The following is a 21463-nucleotide window of genomic DNA, read 5'->3' as shown; positions in this document are numbered from 1 at the left end:
CATCGGTCTTCTCCCTCTAATTTCCTCTTAAGCCAATTTGTTAGAGAACATACTCGAGGGCGAAGGAGTCCAAACCACTGTATCATCATCATTGGAAGGAGAAAAATTTAATGAATTCCTCATATCCATAAGATCCCAAGAATTTGCAACCGGCCACATCAAATTGCAACCATCAATCACAACACTCACCATGGCATCTTTGGGAATCCTACATCGGACATAATTCTATTTCCATACTTACAAATCAAAGGGCCCTTGGGGTGCCAATCATCAAACCAAAGAGAAGTAGTTTTACCATTCCCAATCATGCTTTTAATTTTTACCCTAGCGAAATTCCTAAGATTGAGAATGTTTCCATGACCAAGTGCAATCATTGGGCGTTTTGATTTCCCATAAACTCCTATTCCTCAAGAGATAAACCCGAACCCATTGAACCCAAACATTATGTTTTCTATGGTTGCAAAGGTTCCAAATATGCTTTTGAGTAGCCGCAATATTCCACTCCTTAGATTTCACAAAGCCAAGACCACCTTGATTTATAAGCACACAAATTTCATCCCGAGATATTCTAGCCTTTTGTCTTTTCAAATCAACCCCGAACCAAAAAAATTCCCTTAAGTGAGCATCAATTTCTTTATGGACTTTGGAAGGAAGAATAAAAAGGGAAGCCCAATAGATTTGAACACTCCAAAGAATGGACTTAATAAGGATAGCCCTCCTTGCATAGGATAAAAACCTACTTCTCCAAGAGGAGATTCTTGCCAAAATTTTATCTAAAAGGGGGAGCATTCCCCATAGGCTAACTTAGAGGTAAGAAGGGGAATTCTTAGATATCTTATGGAGGTTTTCCCTTGGTAAAGCCAACATCTCTCAACAACTCTCTTTTCTCATCACAAGTCACCCCGGAAATGAAGATATCGCTTTTTCTCGGATTCGCTTTCAAGCCCAACCATTATTCAAAAGTACATAAAATATTAATGAGGAGGAATAAGGAATTACCACCAGCTTTGCCAAAAAGCATAAGATCATATGCAAAACAAAAGTGAGTCAGCCCCAATTTTTTGCATCTCCAATGGAACTTGAAAGTTGGGTTTACTGCCACTTGATTTAATAACCGAGAACGGACCTCCATCGCAATAACAAAAAGATAGGGGGAGAGGGGATCCCCTTGTCTTAGGCCTTTAGAATTTCCAAAGAAACCCACAAGCTCACCATTAATAACCACTAAAAACTTGGGAGAAGTGATACATTTCTCAATCCAATTAATTAAAGTGCTAGGGAAACCAAAAAGCTTGAGGACTTGGATAAGAAACTCCCAATTAACTAAATCATAGGCCTTCATCAAATCAATCTTCAAAGTACATCTTTTCTTCTTGGCCAAAGGTCTATTATAGTGATGAACCAGCTCTTGATACAAACGAATATTATCCCCAATCTTTCTATCACCAACAAAAGTAGCTTGGGCTCGGTCGATAAAAAGAGGCAAGCAACTCTTAATTCTAGTTGCAATGATATTAGTAATGTATTTATAAAGAGTATTTTTCCCAATTTGACTTCTCTAGGAGGTGTTAGTTCCCCATGGTCTATATCCCCCTCATGACTTATATCCCTTCGAATTTCCATGCTCCCCTTCTCAATGTCTCTCTCACCTATTTTACACATTCCATCCATATTAATACCACACCCATCATCTATATCTCTTTTTCCCTCCTCATCATCATTAGCATTCATGGCTTCCTCACCCAAAGCCGTTGCACCACCCTCATTTTCACTCTCTAGCCCAACCTCAATACCATTAACACCAATCCTCTCTCCCTCATTGGCCACATTACTCATTTCCTCACCCTTTTTGAAAAGCACCGCAAAATGGTTCACACCCACACAACTCTCCTTACTCACTTCTCAGGGACCACTTATATTCTTCTCAGTGGCATTTTGTTTCCGTTCTTCCACATGAGAAGTAGTCGGCTTTTTGGGTAGCAAAGGGTCGGTTTCCTTAGGAGCTAATTGAAAAATTCTTTAGGCATGCCCAAAGGTTTTGCACCATGCACAAGTAAAGGGTTTCCACGAATACTCCACCTTTATACTAGCTATCTCCCCATTTGGTAACTTTAACTCAAAGGACTCCTTAAAATCCGAAAAAGCGTCTATCTCTAGACAAACCTTAGCAAAATCAAGCCTAGCACCATATTTGGTTATTATATCCATGTATAGGGCCACTTGCACAACACTTGCAATGTGACTCAAACCCTTAAGGGTCCAATACTCAAGGGGAACTCCATAGAATTTCGCCCAAATGGGCACTCTAGTCACTCCATTCATGCCCAAGATCAAGTTTGGACACCATTGCTTCAAGAATAATAGCTGACCTCCGATAACGCATGGACCACTCTCCAACACCTCCAATTTTGTCCGCTCATCCGAGAACTTGAAAATGCATCCCTCATGCCCAAAGGAAATCACCTCGATAACACCAAACCACTTCCAATTCCTGTCTACAAAATTCTTAACAATAAAGTAAAGCATCTTTTTCCCAAGGAAAAAACCAACAATGCAATTGTTCCACTTATCAACTTCCTCAACCGCAACTTCGGTTGAAATAGTTACTCTAAGCTTGGCACCCTCATTGCTCAATTTTGGGTTGATAAACTCAAAAGAAACCTCAGGCCTTTTTGAAAAAAACAATATTACTCCACACACGCCTCTTCCCAACACCAACAGCTTTATCTTCAAAGCTATTAGAAGAAGCCTTTGGTTCAACCGGCACTTCAATTTTACTCACCCTACTTTCCATAGCAAGAGAACTATTGCTAAGAGGTTCATTCCCCTTACCCGATTTATCCACCCCACTAACATAGCTATCCATAAGGTGCATAGAAGAAATAAAAGCCTTTTCCTTCCCATCACACAACTTCACACTCTCTTCTTGATTACCAATAAAACAGCCAGAGAGAATAGCATCTTTGGCGACCCAAATAACTTCACCTTCCTCATACTTGCTTGAACTTGAGCCCTTCATAATCTTGACTTGAATATAGCCTTCATTAACTGTAAGTAAATCGACGGGGTAAACATAGAGGAAAACAAAATTTTTTCCCGTCGATTACTCTGAATAACCCAAGATCAGGGTCTGATATGTATATATTTTACATGCTTAAATTGAAATAACATAAAACCAAACAAGGATCAGATCATACCAACGTTTAGAGGCTCTGTCAATATCTCTGAACGCGATCTCGCTACCGATCCAAGTATAGGACCGAACTCATGTTTTCCACATGAAGACAATACAACAGAGACCAAAGATTGGTTTTGCTAGAACCAATCCTTGACTTTAAGGTTTCAAGGTTTGGAAGAAAGATTGAAAAAGAAATTTAATGTTGGAGTAGGTGCCCTAGAGCCAATCAATTATTGTAGAATTGACTCTTGTAATAATGGCATTAATCAATAAAGGCATTTTATTCTATATCGCGTAAATCATTACTATTGCATATGTATTGATATATGTCCTTAGAATGGTAGACACGTGACGAGGGTATCAAGTGTTTCAAATCTTGATAGTGAGAACCCTATGAGCACTATGGTGGCCATTTTAGAAATGTCCGTAGCCCCAGTATTATTCTGAAGTAAGGGCACAGATAATACGTAAGGCTATCATAGTGTTGAAACGACCCTGTCGAAAGGCAGTGCTGATCTCACTGTCAAGGTGTTTGGTGAACTTGGTGCAACACATGGGTGCTTGCGTAGGGGATTACACCGCAGCAAGTTCACTAGATGACCACCAGAGGATTCCATATGGATGGTACCCCAGTGTTATGGAACAAATCCTCTAACGACTGGTGGTGCAGGGATCCTTAGACTTGAGATCAGGAGCGCCTTGTGCACCGATTAGTGTAGTTTTGACACTAGCCTATACAGTTCTTTTAGAGTTGTCAATACGGTGGTGATTGGCTGCATCAAGGAGTGTATCAAGACTATGGTGGATTGACAGAGGATTAATCACCCCCGGGTATGGAGAAAGTTATCTCACGGCGCAATTTAGTATATGGCAATGACACTAAAACTGTGGCCACAGTGGGATTGAGTTGGTGCTCCATCCATTTAAATACGGGATTGGTCCAGAAACTGAATAAATAATATCGAGAGTAACCGAAGGTTGACACTATTTCTATACCTTCGTCTCGTCGAGATAACGTATGATGAATGATCGAATTGCAGACGTATGATGAAAGGATCGAATTGCATGGTAACCATATCGTTGACAGGTAGCTACTTTGCTGAATCGAATCTATCGGGGCCATGATGCTTTGTACGGGCCAATTTGGTCTGTGATTAGTGAGACGATAATTGGTGTTAATCGCGATACTATACACTGCCGATATAATGAGGAGCCTATGAGTCACACACATAGAAGACAATTTAAGATCCAAGAAGAAAAGAAGGGCGTTTTCATCTTTTAAGGCGAAAGGGTATTTTGGTAATTTCACAGTGCAATTAAATTTGCTGAGGTCGTAGCCTTTATTAATTTGTTAGAAAAATTAAATAATGAAATTACGTTTAAATGTGTATTCGCACATATGTAACATAGCTGTAATTGATTTTAATTGAGATAATGATGGAAAATAAAATAAATCAAATTGGGAGTGTTTGGCAACATAGGGTGTTTGGGTTGGAGCCCATACGTATTCCGTATGGGATTAGGGCAAATTGTTTTTAATATAAAAAGAAAAAGTGTGTGATTTTTATATGTAAGGTTTTTCTTTGAAAAAAAAACACACAGCCCCTTTTGGAAAAACACTCCCACGGCAGTAACCTTTTAGCCTAAAATCAATTCAATTGATTTTGTTTTTCTTCTTAATCTTGAAGCCAAAGAGGATCTAGCAAATACCTCTTTGGTTCTTTTTGAGATTGTCTTCGTGTGGACTACACAGGTTCGATCCTACACTTGGATCGGTGGCAAAACATTCGTCGACAAATTTGGAGGAGCCTCCAACGTGCGTATGGTTTCTAAACACATATTATTAATTTATGCGGATTCTTGCTTTGATAAAATTGTAAAATTATACCCTTGATCTTGGCTTATGTAAACGATCCTGTTATATTATTTTTGTTGTTTCCGCTGCGTATACGGGACCGTTTTACTAACATTTAAGGTTTCAAGGTTTGGAAGAAAGATTGAAAAAGAAAAGAAGAGGAGAGAAAATCTTTCTCTCTCAAATTCACTCCCACGGCCAAAATGAATGAGAATCCCTGAAAACCTATTTTGCTTTTCTTTATATAGAGAAGCCAAATATCAATTCCACCCCCAAAGTTTAGCAACAACCCAAACTTAGGTGGAATTATCATAGGTCCCTGTTTAATTATTTAATTAAATATTACTATTAACTTCAATAATTAAACTCGTAATTTTGCTTAATTATTCCAATAAAATTGGGCACAAGCTATAACCTTAGTAAATTTAATTACTTAGCAAAATTATCAATATGCCCTTTCATCCAAAAGACGAAAATACCCTTCCATAGTTAACCATCTTTAAACTATCTCTTTAGTGTGTGACCCGTAGGCTCCTCATCATAATGGCAGTGAGTAGTATCGCGATTGAAACCAATCAATCATCTCAATACACATAGACCAAGATTGGCCCCTAGCAAGGTATCATGGTCACCTGATAGATTCAGATTCAGCCAAATAGCTATCTGTTAACGAAATGGTTACCGTGCAATCAAAACCTTTCATCATCTGTTATCTCATCGAGACTAAGACATAGAAATAGTGTCAACCTCAGTTATCCTTGATATATTTATATTCAGCTACTAGACCAAAGACCGGAATAATAAATTAGATTGAGCAACAACTTAATCCCATTATGATCACAGATTCACTGCCATTGTCATTAATTGAATTGCGCCGTGAGATAACTTCTCCCATACTCGGAAGTGATGAATCCTCTATCGATCCACCATAGTCTTGATACACTCCTTGATGCAGGCAATCACTACCGTATTGACAACTCTGAATAGAACTATGTTGGGCTAGTGTCAAACTACACCAATCAGTGCACAAGGTGCTCTAGTGATCTCAAGTCTAAAGATCACATGCACCACCATTCGTTAGAGGATTTCTTCCATAGACACAAGGGTTACCATCTCTATGGACTCCTTTGGTGGGTCAGTCCGGTGAACTTACCTATAGCACGCACCCATGTATTGCACTAGGTTGTCAGCAAAAAACCTTGACAGGTGAGATTAGTCACTGCCTTTCGACAAGGTCATTCAACACTATGATAGCCGTACCATACTATCTATGTCCTTGGTCAGAATAATACTAGGGCTACAGACATTTTTAGAATGGCCACCATATGTGCTCATAGGGTTCTCACTATCAAGATTTGAAACACTTGATACCTTCGTCATGGTTCTATCATCCTAAGGACATATATCAATACATACAACTATGATTTACATGATATAGTAGATAATGACTTTTATTGATTAATAAACATTATTACAGAGAGTCAATTCCACAATAATTGATTGGCTCTAGGGCACCTACTCCAACAATCTCCCACTTGCACTATAGCTAATGATCCATGTATTTAACATCGAATGACCCAAGTGCCCATCATGCTTCTGCTGCAATAGAAACTTCAATAGTGGGTTAGTAGGTATTCTGCAAATCTACAAATTCCCTTTCTGATCTATCTCATAGACCAAACTGAATCAGCTAAGTTAGTGTTTGGATTACTAGCGAGACAATGATTCCTCAGCCACAACAATGGCTCCATTGCTATCGCAGTAGAACTTTACTGGATCAACAATGCTTGGAACCACATCAAGTTCAGTAATGAACATCTGGATCCAAATCGCCTACACGATTGCATTAAATAATGTGATATACTTATCATCAGTTGTAGAATCCACTGCAGTACTCTGATTCGAGCTCTTCCAGCTCACTACAGCTTTATCGAGACAAAATTTCAAGCAAAAATCATCTTTATCTGTTTGGAAAATAGCATCACTGTATCCTCTTATAGTGAGCTCATCTTCCCCTCCATGATCCAAGAACATATCATTAATCCTTTTCAGGTATTTAAGGATGCCCATTGACACTCATCCAGTGTCATTCACTTGGATCCAACTGATATCTTCTACAAGTGCTGAATGCACATAAGAGATCAATCTAAGTACATATCATCACATTGCTCCCTTGGATCCGATTAATATCTTCTGCAAGTGCTTAATGGGCATGAGATATCAGTCTGAGCATGTAAAACCCCTCCCTAGTCAAGTACCCTCTGAATATCCCTTAATGAGAATCCAAAGAATTCATGTCTTGGGACCGAGTTGTACTTAGAAAACATGTGCAAGAATAATAATAATGTCTGAAACATTACTATAAGATGTACCGTAGGATCAAAATTTGTACCTTCAAAAATAAAAATAAAATAAAAACTTAAGTTCATTTGGGCATCAATCAATCAAAACATATTAATGCTATTTTCATTCATATGGTGGAAGCTTCAAAAAGGTGTTTCAAAAAAATTTGTCATTTACATTATTTACATCAAGATAAAAGGTCAGGATGACAATAAATTATCCCCCCTCATCCATAGCCTTGCCGTCTCCAGCATCCCCTGCTTCTGGATTACTTGTAAAACATTCAACCATTGAAGGGTGGGCGCTAATCGCTCAGTAAGGAATGATCCATTTGATACCAAGTATGTTATTTGACATTCATTCAAACACATTCATTCACATACCATACCTTTTTTGCATCTAAGTATGGTTCCTTTTCTTTACTAACTCATATACTTTTCATCATATTCCCCATGGTCATATAAAACATCAAGTGTACACATACAAATAAGTATGTAAACATAGTGCATACACATCACATGTCATGACATAACATCTAAATATCATCTAACATGAGTACAAATCATCTCATGATGTAAATAACATCATAACTCATGTAATGCAACTAAATGCATATGAATCATCCAATGTCTAGCTAATCGAACTTTTCGTAGCGTCTTAAGCACTTCATATCATCTAGCCTCAAATTCATCTATAGCTCATATAACCGAGAGGCGTGCTTATGCGTTATTTAGCATCTAAAGCATATATTCATCTTTCCTCAATCGGTATACAAGGATATGCTTACGCATTTTCCATCCTGTCTATATGCATCTCTAACATCTTATGGCATGTAAATACATGTTTTAGTGAGCTTAATACTTTTGATTCATCTATGGATTATCAATCCATTTACATTACCTCTTGCTTACATTCATTATTTTTAAACATATATTACATTGCATCTTCATGCCATTTCATAACATTAATCATGCATTGACATCATGACCATGTATATCTTTCAAAGATCATCTAACTAATGGGTAAACATTAGCACATGGCTTAATCACATCAATATATAATCAATTCATAATCATAAGAATTAATTATGTTAAATTTTAAACTTTAATAACTAGAAGCTTATACTTCAGGCCATTATCCATCCATTTCCTAAACGAATTAGTTCTTGGCCTAAACATAAAAGTTATAGGGCTATGTCTTAAATTTCTAGTGCTTCAAGAATAATCTCATTTCGATTTTTATAACTAAAATCATGGTCGAAATACTGAAGCATGTTTAACATAGCCCCTAAACTTACCAAATCTGAATTTTTCTTATTAAACTGTGCCACATCAATTCCTATTGACAATTCACCAATAGGTCAAGTTATGGATCAAATAAACCTCCTCTTAATAGTCTTTGACATATTAAAGGAAGTGTAAAATCTCACTCCCATGATCATCCATCATTGCTATAACATTGTAAGTTAATGCAAACAGCACATCAACACTTCTAATAACAACCATTCAACTCCATGTGGCCTCCAATAGTACAAGTTTTGCCACAATCGACATCAATACTTCATTTCTTCAATTAAAACATATTAATTCATAAAACATAAATGGAAATAATTTCATGTATAATGAATTCAAGGCAATAATAACATTAATGAGTTCAACTACACTTGCCATCAACTAATTCTATGCCTTAAAGCCTTAATTTAAGGTTTCATTAAAATCTACAAACCCTAGCATAATTCCTAAAGTCATGGGAGGTTCTTCCTTACCTTTTTACAGAATTCCCCTACCAAATCCTTTGCCTTTATCTTCTTTTACACCTTATTCCTACATATATATCATTATACATTAAATCTACCTCAAATCTTCAAATCACATCAAAACTAGGGCTTATTCTTACCTTAAACCCTTCAATTTGAAGATCCAAGGCTCCTGTCTTGTTTTCCTGAAAAATTATGCAAAACTCCTTAAACTTAGAGAGAGAAAGTTTTTTTCATGGAAGATTTGAGGAAAAAGGAAGAAAGGATATCTCTTTTGGGTTGAACGAATTTCCTCTCACTTATAGGAAAATTTCATTAATTTTCCAAATTATGCTATTGGCCAATTATTTTAATTGTATAACTCATAAGTCCTTAATTCTCATATAAGGGCATTTTGGTCATTTGCACTAAACTATAATTATTACATTAATGCCATTAAATGCAATTAAGCCTACTCATCCTTGACCTTCGCAATGCTTATCCAAGGGCAAAATGAATTGATTCATATCGTTACAAATGAGTTGACTATTTTGCCCTTAGTTAGATTTTATGCTTTTAACATAAATTAACATCTAAAGGACTATTTTGAGTTGGGAACATGCCTTTGACATCTTGGGTATTACAAAGCATACAGTATGACATCGCTTAGTTGGATCCGATGATATCCACTACAAGTGTTTAATGCACATGAGACATCAATCTGAGCATACACATGGCATTGCTCACTTGAATTTGATTGATATCCACTACAAGTGCTTGATGCACATGACACATCAATCTGAGCATACAACGTGGCATTGTCACTTGAATTCAATTAATATCCACTACAAGTGCTTGAGCACATGAGACATCAATATGAGCATACAACATGACATTGCTCATTGGATTCAATTGAATCCACTACAAGTGCTTAATGCACATTAAATATCAATCTGAGTATACAAGAGGATCCACTTGCTGAAGCATGTGGGATCCTCTTCATTATCTCTCTCATCGTATGGTTTAGGACACTATCCTTAAGAGATAGACACCATGTGCATTGAAAGAAATCCCTTCTTGGATTCTTCCATACTGAATATGTTTAGTACCTTGTCTATGTACTCTAACTTACGCTAAGAACCTACCTTACTACCACAATAGATTTTTATTTCGAGATGTAGGTTGCTTCTCCTAAGTCCTTCATGGAGAAGCACTTGGATAGCCAAGTCTTTACCAACTGTAAGTTGGTATATCATTTCCGATAAAAGTATGTCATCAACATACAACACTAGGAATGTCACTACGCTCCACTTACTTCTTGTAAACACAGGCCTCATCTTCGTTCTTGATAAAAACCGAAGTATTTTATGGCTTCATCAAAACGAATGTTCTAGTCCTTGAAGCTTGCTTGAGTCCATATATGGACTTCTGCAACTTGCTTATCATTAGCTTGCCCATCAAGAATAAAACCATCAAGTTGTGTCATGTACACATCTCTTCAAGGTTTCCATTCAGGAAAGCCATTTTGACATTCATTTGCCAAATCTCATGGTCATTAGCTTGTCCATCGAGAGTGAGACCATCGAGTTGTGCATACACACATCCGCTTCAATGCGTTATAGTCAAGTGCTTTGTAAATAAAATTAGCCAATGAGATTTGGTGTTCACATGAGCAAGTACAATGATGTTCTCCTCAACTGATCTCTAATGAAATGATGTCTTATGTCAATGTGCTCAGTCCTCGAATGCTAGGCTGGATTCTTAGAGATGTTAATGACACTCGTGTTATCACAAAATATTGTCACACAATCTTGATCAACACCATAATCAAACAACATTTGCTTTAACTATAAATTTTGCGTGCAACAAATCCTTGTGGCAATATACTTAGCTCGGCACTGGATAGGGAGATTGCATTTTGCTTCTTGCTATAACAGGTGACAAGAATGTTTCCAAGGTAGAAACACCCCCGAAGCACTCTTTTGATCATCCAAATTCTTGCCTAATCTGCATCACTATATCTAACCAGCAACTATTAGAATCAAATGAGTACCAAACACCAAAATCACACTTACTTGAAACATATTTCATTATTGATAAGTGCTTGAAAATACACTTATACTTAGTGGTTTATAGGTATCATTTGTGGGAATTAGGATAATTCGCATGAATTAACTTAATGTTTCATAAACGCATTCCTGGATCACAAGTATTTTTGTTTGTTTCAGGAATAAGGCTCAAAATAATATTCGGATGGAGAGATGGTTGGTGAGAGAATTGTGATGACTGTAAATAAACGGATCGAGACTCGGAGTTGAATTGAAGAAGTTATGGAAGTTGAAGTAAAGAGAAGATCCTAGATTACGTTCCAGCTTGAGCATGCCTCGGTATTTTTAGAATATCCTGAGCTTAGAACTCAGATTAAGACGATCTTTAACTTTTGGAAAGCGAATTCAAAGGGCACATTTCATGTTACCACTTTTCAAATTTTACGTAGCGAGTTCAAAAATCACCATCTCTGAAGAACAGTGGAATGATGCAGGAAAGACCTTACTTGCTCTTTGCTACTACACGACATTGCATTAGAATTTAGTGAGGTAAAATTAGGTGTTGCATTTGCATGCATCAATTTTTGGTGCCGTGTTGCCGGGGATTTGATTGACTAATTAGTTATCTACTTTTTGTTATTATTTTTTTTCAGTTTTAATTTTTTTTATTCTGATCACGGAGGAGATGGCTAATATATCGAGCAGCAATTGAGCACCTTGACTACACTTGTGTAACAATTGGCATTTCGACAAGTTAAAACATGCGACATTTGCTCTAACTTTGGTCGTCCTACCAACATGTGCCCTACCTTTCAAGATTTTGTGTGGGAGGATTTCAAGGTCAACAGGGGTAGAGGTTTGTAACGCCCCCACTTGAGGTACATAGTTATTGTTTCTTCTTTTGCTCTTATTTGAGTTGGTTTCTTGGTATATTGTTTGGTTGACCTTTGATTGATGTGGTTTGTGTTGAATACTTGCCCTGAAATTGGTTGAAATAGAAGAAGTTCAGTGTACCAAGCTTCGCCGGGGCGAAGAAGAATCTTCGCCGCGGCGAAGAGGTGTTGAAGCCTCGGGAAACTTCTGGATAGTTTCGCCGCGGCGACAGAAGCTTCCTCGCCCGGCGACAGTCCGACCAAAATGTTTGTTAAGTTTTAGATATCTCTTTCCCTAAGGGCAATTTGACCATTCTACCCTATTAGCAGGAAAGTGGGGAGAAAATGTAAGGAATTTTCTTGGAGAATATGTTGATATGTGGTGTGTGTTGTAAAGAATCAAAGGTATAGATAGAATTCCAAAGAAGAGTAAGGGCAAAATGGTAATGCTTGTGTAAAATTCATTAAAAGGAATTAAGACATTGCAAACCCTTCATTCTTCTTCTCAACGCCACTCTCCTCTCTTGCTTCCTCTCAACTTCTCTTTCTTTTGATCAAGGAGTTTAAAGGGCTTTTGGAGTGATTTGGGGTAGAAAAACAACCTAAGGCATCCTAAGGTAAAGATTCTGCTTTGGTGTGAAGCTTGTGAGTTTAGTATATATTGAATATTGAGGGTTTTTGTCCTTTGTTTAAGATAGAGAAAAAGTCAAGCAAACCAAGTGAAAGGAAGAGGTTAGTGAAGTCTCTCCATAACAAGGTAAGTAAACCCCAACCAAGTTGAGATTTGGGAATTTTCTTGATTAGGGTTTTGAAGCACTTATGTATGTGTGTTATATATATGTTATATGCCATGTTATTGGGGCTAATAGAGATTTCTAGTGCTTTGTGATTGTTTATACCTTTAAATATAAGAAGTGAGTTGTGGGTTGGAAAGGTAGTTTGAGATGGAATTGAAGGGGTATTGTGGAACTTTGGAAGTGTCTTTCTTTGGCAAGTTATGTGGCTATGTGAGGAGGTTTCTCCCCATTTTGGATGGTTAGAGAAAGATTTAGAATCATTGCTAAGTAGGTTTATGATGCACTTGAGTTGTTTGATGAAATGCCTAAAGAGGTTGAGTATGAGTAGTGAACCTTAATTCTTGCAACATTTCATGTTGGCATTTCATAAGTGCATTAGTGGAGAGGAACCATCCTAGGCACTAATTGTGCATTGAAAAGTGACCAAGAAAGAGTAGGAAACTTTGTGTAGCAATGACTCTATGAGTAGGAGCTTGGTGGATGCAACTACTCTAAGGGTAGAGAGTAGAGAGAATGAAAAATGCTAGAATAGGGTGAATGAGAAGAGTAGTGAAATGGGTTGATGCTTTGTGATCATCACCCGACAGTTATGAGAATCAGGTTGATGTTTGTGATCACCACCCGAATAGCCATTAGAGATGGGTCGATGCTTTGTGATCGTACCGTAAGTAGTAGAAACGGGTGGATGCTTTGTGGCCACCACCCGGTTAGTCATTGAGAAAAGGGTTAAGCTTTGTGATCATCATCCGACATTTATTAGAAGTGGGTTGATGCTTTGTGATCATCACCCAAAGTGATTAGAGACGGTTAATGCTTGGTGATCGTTACCCAAAAGTCATGAGGAACGGGTAGGTGCTAGGTGGTCTCCACCCATAGTTACGAAAACCGAGTAGGTGCTTAGTGATCCCACTCGGTAGTCACTAAGAGGGTTGGTACTATGTGAATTCCACCCGATAGTCATGGAGAGTGAGATGGTGTGTGGTGAACGCATCGGCCGTACCTTGGTAAGATGAGGCCATGAAGTTTAGTAGAAACAGAAAAGTGTAAGGAAAGAATTAAGAGTAATACATACGGGGAAGACAGATAGAGGGTTTTACTTACCGAGCATTATTTGTGCTCACCCCGTTATTTTTCCTTTGTGGATGCAGGATCTAGGTGAGGCAGTCGGAGGGGGGCATCGCAAGCGAGGAGCAATAGCTACACTGTTCCCCTGTTTTGTCTTTTAAAAATGACTTTTGTAAACAATACTCTTTGTGTATAAAAGACATATGATTATAATAAAAGAAAGTTTTTGGGCCCCATTTATTGTTATATGCATGCATTGTATTAGCTATAGCAGTTGTTGCATTTTTGGTATCAAAGCAAAGATTTTGGGCTTGAACAGTGTACTATATCTCATCGCCACAACGTCCTAAACCGACTGTGTGAGTTAATTCTTTCCTTACAGTAATTGTTTCTCGAGTTCATGGTTGTGAATTTTGTAGATGAGGCGTAGTTATCGAAATCGTGGTAGGTGTGGTGAATGAAGGAGAACCTTTTAACCCCAGAGTCTATGCCCCTCCCTTGGATGAAGCCAGAATCCGGGGATTATACAGCACAAGTTATGGCAGAAAACCAGGGGAGGTTGAAACCCCCGTACAGGTACCGCCCGTTACACATGTCGAAAGGGACAACCGGTACCTCCCCCAGTACAGAGCAGAGTTGAACCGATTTACGGTCTTTCTAGGTCAGCGTCAACCACTCAGAATTTAAGGGTACTACAGATCCAGTAATAGTAGAAGAGAGAGTGGCTTGGGTCCATAGAATGAGCCATGGGTTATTTCCCATGTCAGACTGGGAGAAGATCGTATGCGAGTTTCTTGTTTCGGGTGATGCCGAATTTGGTGGAATTAATGGAAGAAACTCATGACGGACAGTAATGACTTGGGAAGATTCAGGCAAGAGTTTGAGGCGAGTATAGAACAGAGGACCAAGTTCATGAGAAGGTCCAAGAATTATAAGTTTACAGCAAGGGACTAGTGCGTGAAAGAGTACTCGGTGAAATTAACTCTCTTGCAAGGTTTGCACCCAGAATAGTTAGCACTCCGGCCTTGAGAAGGGATAAGTTTGTGCACGGATTGAAGCTGGAGATAGCCCGAGAATAATGACAGTTCCAACCCTCCTTGAAATTAAGTGAGGCTTTGAGGCGGGCAATGAAGGCGGAGATTTTTGAGAATAAAATCTTCCCCATAGGATCCTCGACAGGAGAACCAAAAGAGCCACCCTCCGCCCCCCAGAGGAGAAACATGAGGGTGTAAAAGGTAAAGCATGAAGAATCAGAAGAAGAAGTTTCAGTATAGACAGAATAGAAAGGAGTGGAAGAATAAGAAGCGACCCGGACGGAAGAGTTTCTCTTTGCCCTAAATTGGGGAGGAATCACTCGGAGAATGTCTGAGGGACCAAAGAGTGTGTTATAGGTGCCGACAGCCAGGGCACATGATGAGAGATTGTAAAGCTCCTCTTCCACCACCACTCAGAGTTCAGAAGGTACTGCAAATGCCAGAGTTTTTACTGTGGCACAGGGGAAGCAGAGGCCAGTCCATCCGCTATACTGGTCAGTTATTGTTTCTTCAGTCCAATTATATGTTTAATTGATTCAGGCACTACTCATCGTTCATATCTTATGGATGCTTGAGAGATTAGGTTTGAAACTATTAGAGTGACAACCCATTAAGATAGAGTTACCCATGGGGTTAGTGTTCTGACTCAAGAGATTATTAAGAGGTCCTTGGTGTCCAGGTGATAGAGAGTAACAGTTGACTAATAGTTTCGATATGCCCGACTTGATGTGATTGGGCAAGGAATTCCTAGGGAGATATGGAGTAGAGATTGACTGTCGGAAAAAGAAGGTTGAGATTTAATCTCGATAGTGGAGATAAGTTTAGTTTTGAGAGGGCCATTAGTTGAGCATGCTAATAGTAGTGTGAAAGCTAGGAAGATGTTGAGAAAGGGGTTGTCAGGAGATATTGCATGTAGTGGCAGAGTGGTGATGTCACACATAGAGATTCAGAGGTGCCAGTAGTCGAGACTTTCTAGAGTGTTTCCGGAAGGGTACGGGTTTGCCTCCAGAAAGGGAGGTAGAATTTAGTATCGAACTAGCACCTGGAATAGCAACAATATCTAAAGCCCTATCGAATGGCCCCAGCTGAGCTTCAAGAATTAAAGAAGCAACTCCAGGAGCCTTTAGATAAAGGCTTTATCCGACCGAGTCATCTCCTTGGGAGCTCAATCTTATTTGTGAAAAGAAGGATGGGTCACTAAGATGTGTTTGATTACAGGGGAGTGAATAAAGTTCAATGAAGATAAGTACCCGCTACCCCGGATAGATGACCTTGTTGATCATTGAAAGGAGCGGCAGTGTCTCCAAAATTGATTTGAGGTCCGGTATCATAGCGTAAGAGTGGGGTGAGCAAGATGTGGGCTAAGACTGCCTTATTACAGATATGGGCATTATGAATTTGTAGTGATGCCTTTTGGCTTGATAATGCCCCAGTAGTTTATGGACTTGATGAACAGGGTATTCCATGAGTATTGGACAGTTTATTGTTGTCTTCACGATGACATTCTGATTTACTCAAAGTCAAGAGAAGAAAATGAGCAAACACTTGAGATTAGTTGTGCAACGGCTGAGAGAAAAGGAGTTGTGTGCTAAATTTTCTAAGTGTGAGTTTTGGCTTAATCAAGTGATATTCCGGGTCATACCGTGTCGAAGGAAGGGATTTCGGTAGATTCGAGTAAAGTGCAGGCATGCTGGAATGGCAGAGCAGCCGAGAACAGTGAAAGAAAATCATGAGTTTCTTAGGTTTAGCAGGTTTACTACCGGCGATTTGTAGCGGGATTCGCCCGTTGGCTAAACGTTGCAGTCTTACCAAACAGAAAACTCCTTTGTCTGGCAGCAGCATGTGAAGAAGCTTTCAAGAGTTGAAGAAGAAGTAACATCAGGTCCTGTATTAGTGTTACCACAGGAGGGTGTAGATTTACGACATTTATACAGACGCCTCTGCAGGGACTTGGCGCCGTGCTGATGCAGTTAGGTAGGTTTATAGCTTATGCATCTTGTCCAATTGAAAGAGTACAAGACCAGATACCTATAGCATGACTAGAATTAGCAGCCGTGATCTTTGCCTTGAAGATTTGGCGGCTTACCTTATGGTGTGAAGTAATATCTACACCGACACATAGAGTCTAAAGTACTTCTTCACTCAAAAGGATTGAATATGAGGCAGAGAAGTTGGTTAGAACTGGTTAAGGATTATGATTGGAGATCAGGTACCAACCGGAAAAGCCAATGTAGTAGCCGTGCCTTGAGTAGAAAAGCCCATGTTTTCGGCTTACCAGGCAGAAAGAGTAATAGAAGAATTGTAAGGAGCAGATTGAAGTGGTTCGGGAAGAATTGCAGTCTAGAGGTACAGTTTTCTTTATTGACGGAAATCAGAGAAAAGCAAGTGGCCGATGAGTGGTGTCAGAAAACAGTTCAGCAAGTGCTGAGGGAGCAAGACATAGTTCTTTGGAGAGATGATGTCCTTATTTTAAGCATGGTTTGGCATTCTCCGAATGAGGAGTTGAAACGAAAAATTCTTGTGGAGGCTCATGACACACCGTAACCGCTCATGGGAGCAAGCAAGATGTATCAAGACGTAAAGAAAGGCTATTGTGGTCAGGTATGAAGAAAGACATTGCAGAGTTTGTGGCTAAATGTCTAAGTGTTCAGCAAGTGACAGCGGAACATCAACGGCGTCAGGGTTGCTTCAACCATTGAGTATTCAGAGTGAAATGGGAGAGCATTTCAATGGATTTTATCACGGGTCTCCCCAGAGTACAGAAAGGGTGTATGCTATATGGGTGATTGTGGATAGGTTAACCAAATCAGCCATTTCCTTCCCGTAAAGGAGAGCACCAATGCAGATCAGTTGGCTCAGACTTACCTCAAGGAGATAGTCAGTTACATGATGTGCCCAAGACTATAGTGTCAGATAGAGATTCCAGATTTGTTTCAGCCTTTGGACGAGTTACAGAGGAGTTTGGGTACCCGTTTAGCATTCAGTGTGCCATCATCCTCACGGATGGCCAAACGACAGAGAACGAATCAGGTGCTCGAAGATATGTTGAGAGCCTGTTGCATGGATTATAGCGTATCCTGGCATGAGATGTTACCCTTAGTGGAATTTTCTACAACAAAAGTTATCAGTCTACAATTAGAATGGCGCCCTACGAGGCTCTATATGGTAGACGGTGTAGGTCTCCGCTCCATTGGGATAAAGTAGGCGAAAAAGGATGAGTTGAGTACCGCTCTTGGGCCAGAGATGACTCAGAAAAATAGTAGAAGAGTGGAGGTTAATCAGAAATAGAATAAAACAAGCCCAAGATCGACAGAAGGGTTATGGCCGACTTGAAGAGGAAGAGGTGGAATTCCAAGTGGGCGACAAATGTTTTGAAAGGTCCCTTACAAGCGGAGTAATGCGCTTCGGAGGCAAAGGGAAGTTAGCACCAAGATATGTAGGTCCATTTGAGGTCTTGCAACGTGGGAAAGGTGGTACAGATTGGCACTACACCTAGCATGGACAGGGTGCATGATGTCTTTCATGTTCTCGATGCTACGGAAATAGTAAGTGATCCCTCCACATCTTGAGTGTAGAGGACGTTGAAGTAAACAGAGAATCTAGTTTATGAAGAAAGTCCAGTTCGATTTTAGTCGAAGGGTTTAAAGGCTTCGGAACAAGAGTGTTCCGCTAGTGAAGATCCTTTGGAGGAATCACAAAGTGGAAGAGGCCACTTGGAAGTAGAACGGGACATGCAGAATCGCTTTACAGAGTATTGTATGAATCTCGGGTTGAAATTCTTTAAGGGGGGAAGAAATTGTAACGCCCCACTTGAGGTACGTAGTTAGTGTTCTTTTTGCTCTTATTTGAGTTGGTTCTTGGTAATATTGTTTGGTTGACCTTGATTGAGTGTTGTGTGAATACTTGCCTGAAATTGGTTGAAAATAGAAGAAGGTCAGTGTGCCAAGCTTCGCCGGGGCGAAGAACAAACTTCACCGCGGCGAAGAGGTGTTGAAGTCTCGGGGAAACATTCTGGACAGTTTCGCGCGGCGACAGAAGCTTCCTGCCGCGCGCGGACAGTCCCGACAAAATGTTTGTTAAGTTTTAGATATTCTCTTCCTTAAGGGCAATTTGACCATTTCCCTAATTAGCAGGAAAAGTGGGGAGTAAAATGTAAGGAATTTCTTGGGAATATGTTGATATGGGGGGTGTTTGTAAAGAATCAAAGGATATAGATAGAATTCCAAAGAAGAGTAAGGGCAAAATGGTAATGCTTGTGTATAAATTTCATTAAAAGGAATTAAGAAATTGAAACCCTTCATTCTTCTTCTCAACGCCACTCCCTCCTGCTTCCTCTCAACTTCTCTTTTTTGATCAAAGAGTTTAAAGGGCTTTTGGAGTGATTGGGGTAGAAAAAACAACCTAAGGCCTACTAGGTAAAGATTCTTGCTTTGGTTGTGAAGCTTGTGAGTTTTAGTATATATTTGAATTGAGGGTTTTTGTCCTTTTGTTTAAGAGTAGAGAAAAGTCAAGCAAACAAAGTGAAGGAAGAGTTAGTGAAGTCTCTCCATAACAAGGTAAGTAAAACCCCAACCAAGTTGAATTTGGGAATTTTCTGATTAGTGTTTTGATAGCACTTATGTATGTGTTATATATATATGTTATTGCCATGTTATTGGGGCTTAAATAGAGATTTCTAGTGCTTTGGATTGTTTATACCTTTCAAATATAAGAAGTGAGTTGTGGGTTGGAAAGGTAGTTGAGATGGAATTGAAGGGGTATTGTGGAACCCTTTTGGAAGTGTGCTTCTTTGGCAGGATGTGGCTATGTGAGGAGGTTTCTCCATTTGGATGGTTAGAGAAAGATTTAGAATCATGCTTAGTAGAGTTTTATGAGCACTTGAGTTGTTTGATGAAAGCCTAATAGAGGTTTGAGTGTATGAGTAGTGATGAACCTTAATTTGCAACATTTCATGTTGGCATTTCATAAGTGCATTAGTGGAGATGAACCATCCATAGGCACTATTGTGCATTGAAAGTGACCTAAGAAAGAGTAGGAAACTTTTGTGTATGCAATGACTCTATGAGGAGAGCTTGGTGGAGCAACTACTTAAGGGTAGAGAGAATGAAAAATGCTAGAATAGGGTGAATGAGAAGAGTAGTAGAAAGGGTTGATACTTTTGTGAGCATCACCCGACAGTTATGAGAATTCAGGTTGATGTTTTGTGATCACCACCCGAATAGCCATTAGAGATGGGTCGATGCTTTGTGATCGTCACCCGATAAGTAGTAGAAACGGGTGGATGCTTTGTGGCCACCACCCGGTTAGTCATTAGAGAAGGGGTTGATGCTTTGTGATGATCATCCGACATTTATTAGAAGTGGGTTGATGCTTTGTGATCATCACCCGACAGTGATTAGAGACGGGTTAATGCTTGGTGATCGTTACTCGAAAGTCATGAGGAACGGGTAGGTGCTAGGTGGTCTCCACCCAATAGTTACGAAAACCGAGTAGGTGCTTAGTGATCCCCACTCGGTAGTCACTAGGAACGGGTTGGTACTATGTGAATTCCACCTGATAGTCATGGAGAGTGAGATGGTGCTGTGTGAATGCCATCCGACCGTACCTCCGGTAAGATGAGGCCATGACGTTTAGTAGAAACAGAAATAGTGTAAGGAAAGAATTAAGAGTAATACATACGGGGATAGGCAGATAGAGGGTTTTACTTACTGAGCATTATTTTGTGCTCACCCCGTTATTTTTCCTTTGTGGATGCAGGATCTAGGTGAGGCAGTCGGAGGGCGTCAGCAAGCGAGGAGCAATAGCTACACTGTTTCCCCTGTTTTGTCTTTTAAAAATGACTTTTTGTAAACAATATTCTTTTTGTATAAAAGACATATGACTTATAATAAAAAGAAAGTTTTTGGGCCCCATTTTCTATTGTTATTATGCATGCATTGTATTAGCTTACAGTAGTTGTTACAGGTATGACCCATTCACCAACACTTACAATCAGCTAGGATGGAGGGATCATCCCGGCCTTAGCTATTTGGGAAACCACCAAGATGCTGCCCCTACCTATCCAATTGGTTTTTCGTACCCAAGAGTCTCACAACCATATCAAGCAAGGACACAAAATGCTCCACAATCTCAATGCACGTCTTTGGAGGACTTAGTAAATTTTGTAGCTATTAGCACTCTCCAATTCCAACAAGACACAAAGGCATCAAAATTGGAGGACTTGGTAAATTCCTTAGCCACTAGCACTCTTCAATTTCAGCAGGAGAATCTCAAGTTCCAACAAGATACGAAAATGTTAATCAAGAATTTGGAGAGCCAAGTTAGTCAATTGGCTACTACCATTGGAAAACTAGAGAAGCAAGAACCCGTGATCAACTCTAGGGAGAATGTTAGTGCTGAAATAGTGAAAAGTGGGAAGCAACTTGAAGAAGCTCATATGAAACCAATCAACACTGACGAAACTAAAGATGAGTTGATTCAAGATGGAGTGAAAAAACCCAACAATGAGGGAGATAGGGCTATTGACTCCAAAGAAG

This window comes from Pistacia vera, unplaced genomic scaffold, assembly GCF_008641045.1.
Source record: "Pistacia vera cultivar Batoury unplaced genomic scaffold, PisVer_v2 Contig859, whole genome shotgun sequence".
Lineage (NCBI taxonomy): Eukaryota > Viridiplantae > Streptophyta > Magnoliopsida > Sapindales > Anacardiaceae > Pistacia > Pistacia vera.
The sequence above is the reverse complement of the archived record's forward strand: the minus strand, read 5'-3'. Positions refer to the sequence as shown.